The sequence below is a fragment of the Zingiber officinale genome, chromosome 6B, assembly GCF_018446385.1.
Source record: "Zingiber officinale cultivar Zhangliang chromosome 6B, Zo_v1.1, whole genome shotgun sequence".
NCBI lineage: Eukaryota > Viridiplantae > Streptophyta > Magnoliopsida > Zingiberales > Zingiberaceae > Zingiber > Zingiber officinale.
Genome location: NC_055996.1, coordinates 119,619,912 through 119,624,552, shown reverse-complemented (window position 1 = coordinate 119,624,552; position 4,641 = coordinate 119,619,912).

Sequence of the window (4,641 nt, the reverse complement as noted above, 5' to 3'; positions counted from 1 at the left end):
ACATTAGCTTTCCCAATGATTGGAAAACACATAACTATGTGTTTTGATGAACTTAAAACTCAAAAGAATGCACTAAATCAACATCTTGAGTTTTGTTCATCATCCTAACATCTCACTTATATTTAATGTGTACGAAACCACATACAAGTCACCTTATAGTTCTTAGTGAGATGTAAACTTTGATTTTGCCCTAATCTAGGGATCATGCATATCTATCTAGGCATTTTGAGGTTATGAACATCCACCAAGGATGTTGCTTGTTGATGAATGTCATTTGTCCTTAGTTTGCAAGAAATTAAAATAATGCATGATGCATTATGACATACATCAAAGATAAATAATTTTCAAAAGAAAATTTCCTATGACTGCATGATGTATGTATGACATGACATGGTATTTTTGTGTTTTTCATAATAAGGCATGAGTGCAAGAATAAATATGATATCATGACATATGATGAGCAAACAAAGTATAGTAAATTAGCATAAATAAAGTACCTAAACTATCTATCTAAGTATCCTTAAACCTTAGCTAACTTAAATTTAAAGCCTAGATTGCCCATTACTTCCCAAGAAAATGCCAAAACCCAATTTTGATATTTCTTTTGCTTTTATAAATTTTGTGCCAATTTAAAATTATATCCAATTTCTCAAATTATGGCACATCTTACTCTTTCCAAGAGTAACTCATTTATCCTTTTCATTTTCAAAGGTTAACAATAACCTTGAAAATGCTCTCCGAGTGTCAACTTCATCAAAGTTGGGTTAACTACCCTTCTAATCAGAGTTGACACTCTCTAACCCATCTAAGGGGTAGAGAAAATTCTCCTAGGAACCAAAAACCTATTGGTGCTCCTTGGATGCTCTAGGTATTCACTAGGGATAACTTCCCTAGATACCTTCCTAGTGACCTTGTTAGGCTTCTTAGAGTCCTTGGACATCTTTTCTAGGTCAACTCTAGGGATTGCTTCCCTTGTGACCTTCTTAGTGATTTTCTTAGACTTCTTAGAAATCTTAGTCACGTTTGTTGTTATAAAAATACTTCTAGGGATAACTTCCCTTGTATTTTTGACTTGACCACTAGGCATAGGGTTAGTTCCATAACTATATGGAACTCTATGGTAAGAAGGCACATCCTTTTTGGTTTTAGGTTTGTATCCCAAACCTCTATGACACTTGGATGACCCTTGTTGTCCTAAACCTAGATTTCATTTTGCCCTTTTAGGATATTTTCCATCCTCTTTAGGGTCTTTTCTAATTCATCAAGTCTTGACCTCAAGACTTGATTTTCTCTCATTAAATCCTTAGTTTTTGGTTTTTCATTTAATCCTTGAGCAATTTTATTTTTAGGCTTGTAACTAAAATCCTTAGAATTCTTGCCTAAATTTTTATCTACCTTCCTAGACCTAGGTGTGGTCGTTTTAGCATGAAGAGCTACATGTTTTTCCTTAATGCTATCATGCTTCCTATTTCTATGGTAAATAGCATTAAAATGATATAAATTAGAACTAACATGCTTTTTACCATTATTTAAAGGGATAGACTCAACAAATGATACCTTGCGTTTTACCTTGGAGGCTCCCCCTTGAGTTGTGCTTCCTCCTTGAGCCTTGACCGCTTTCTTCCCCTTGGGACATTGACTCCGATAGTGTCCCCTTTGATTGCAAGAAAAGCACACAATGTGCTCCTTGCTCTTCTTTGTTCCGGGAGCGATATCTTTGGGCTTCTCCTTGCCCTTTGGTGTCACTTGGCCCTTCTTTTTGACCAATTTAGGGCACTTGCTCTTGTAATGCCCTTTTTCCCTACACTCAAAGCAAATAATATGATCTTTATTATTAACAATTGAAATTGGTATACCTTTGCTTGTAGGGATGACTTCTTCTCCTTTTGATCCGGATGTAGAGGTTTCTTCTTTATCCGACAATGATGATCCATGCTCCCCCTCAAACCTAGAGGTGGAGGCTTCTACCTCTTCATCCGCGGACGTTGAGTATCTCTCAACTTCCGAATCCTCATGCTCATGAAATAAGGAGTATACTCCTTTGCTTGTATCTTTGTGCTCCATAGAGGATGGATCTTCTTCTTCTTCCTCCGGTGTTGAGCATTTCTCAACCTCGGAATTCTCCTCCTCTTGGTCTTGATCCACCGAGTCGCCCTCTTTGGATTCTTCATTATTTTGTACAGTGGAGGGGATCTCATGAATCTCGGCCAACTTTCTCCATAATTCTTTCACATCTTCAAATTCTCCAATTTTGCAAAAAATTGTGCTTGGCAATAAGTTAACCAATAATTTAGTTACCTTGTCATTCGCCTCGCACATTTGAATTTGTTCTTGACTCCATTTGCTTTTCTTGAGGATCTTGCCTTTTGAATTTCTTGAAGCTTCGAAGCCTTCCATGAGAGCAAACCATTGCTTTATCTCCATCATAAGAAAGTTTTTGATTCTAGATTTGCAAGAATCGAAACTCGTGGATACATATGGTGGAGGCACCCTCGTGTCGAATTTGAATGCATCTCCGAATTCCATTTGAAGTTGAGCTTGATGATGAAGTCTTTGACTTGATAGAATTTGCTCCAACTTCTACACCCTCTAGCCTTGTTGCCCCTTTCGGCGATGATTCCGGTGAAAGCGGCCTTGCTCTGATACCACTTGTTAGGATCGAAATGTAGCTAGAGGGGGGGGGGGGTGAATAGCTCATCGTGCTTGTCGTTGCTTGCTCCTTGATGATGATGTGCAGCGGATAATACAAGAAATAAAAACTACAACGCTAACACTAAGGATTTACTTGGTATCCACCTCAAGAAGAGGTGACTAATCCAAGGATCCACACACTCACGCACCCTCCACTATGAAAACACTGCTTTACAGTAACTACCGAAGGCAGAGAAGCCTTACAAGCTTACAATACAGCAATAAGAAAGAAAGAAGCAAAATACAAGTAAATCTTACAAGATTACAATGAAACCCTAGCTTTTTCTTCTTCTTGTTGTAACTCACCTCTTAACTTGGATGTGCCTCCAAGAACCTTCAAGAACTGGGGTGAGGAAGAAAGGATCACTGTGGAGCTTTGCTGTGATTGCCGTAGAGAAGAGATGGAAGCTCTATCGAAGAAAACGCTTGCCAACGTCTATATTTGCGCCAACGGTTGAATCTCAATCGATTGGATTGCTCTCAATCGATAGGGGAGGCTTTGGATCGATCGACCGATCGATCCAGAGCGCCTCTGTGCTCTCTGGAATCGTCCTGAATCGATTGCCCGATCGTTTCAAGGCTTCTCGAGCGATTTTCAGCGCTCCAATCGATCGACCGATCGATTGGAGGTTTCAATCGATCAACTAATCGATTTAAAATCTTACTGTTTGCTCAGAAACTCTCCCAATCGATTGACCAATCGATTGGGAAAGTTTCAATCAATTACCCAATCGATTCAACCCATTTCTACACGAATTCGCGTCACCCAATCGATTGATCAATCAATTGAACCCACCAATCGATTTGTTAATTGATTGGAAAGCAGAAAACTGGATAGATCTTGAAATTAGCTTCGTTTCGCATCCGAGATCATCTCATTCTGATATCCGAGTCAAAAGTTATGACCTTCAGAAGTTTACTACGTCCGAACTTCCTAGTTCCATGCCAACTCCCTATTGGACTTACGACCGCTAAGAAATCGGTCAACTTTTGACCCATCTGGACTTTCTCTTTGCCAAATTCTCGTTGGACTTCTGATCACCAAGTATGATCCTCCTTGACCCATTTAGATTTACCGTCTCATGCCAAGTGTCCGGTCCTCCATGACCCACTTGGACTTTCACCAGATGTCCGGTCACCCTTGACCCATCTGGGTTTCTTCGTGCTAAGTATCCAGTCAATGCTTTGACTTACTTGGACTTTTCAACACCAGATGTCTGGTCAACCTTGACCCACTTGGATTTCCACTTGCTTGGCTTCACTCACCAGGTCTTCCCATCTGCCTGGCTTCAATCACCAGGTCTTCCCATTTGCCTGGCTTCACTCACCAGGATTTCCATCTGCCTGGCTTCACTCACTAGGTCTTCCCATCCGCCTGGTCAACCTTGACCAGAGGAAAATTGTATCAACAATCTCCCCAAATGAACCATTGCACCTGCAATCTTCATTTACTATCAATTTTCATGTATTGTCAAATATCGAAACACAAACATCAAGACTTGAACTTGAGCCAACTCAAGCTTAGTCAATCTGGTCAACCTTGACCCTAGGGAATATTGCACCAATAACATCCAGTCCCCTTGACCTGCCTAGACTTTTCCCTTGTCAAAATATTTGTTCACCCTTGACCTATTTAGACTTTATCTTTGCTGGATATCTGATCAACCTTAAAATGACTTGACTTTTCCCTTGCCTCTCGGTTAACCTTGGCATGTTAAGACTTCTCAAGCATCCGACCAATATTGACCTGCTTGGACTTCTCATCAACTCACTTCCAAGCATCCAACATACCTTAACTTACTTAGATTATCTCACTAACTTGGTCAACCTTGACCAAATTACTTGGCCAACCATAACCAGACTCCATTAAACATATTATACAAGCATAAAAACCCTGGACATCGACCGCATCAATAACTTTATCCCTTTTGATGTTTGATAGTATGTTTA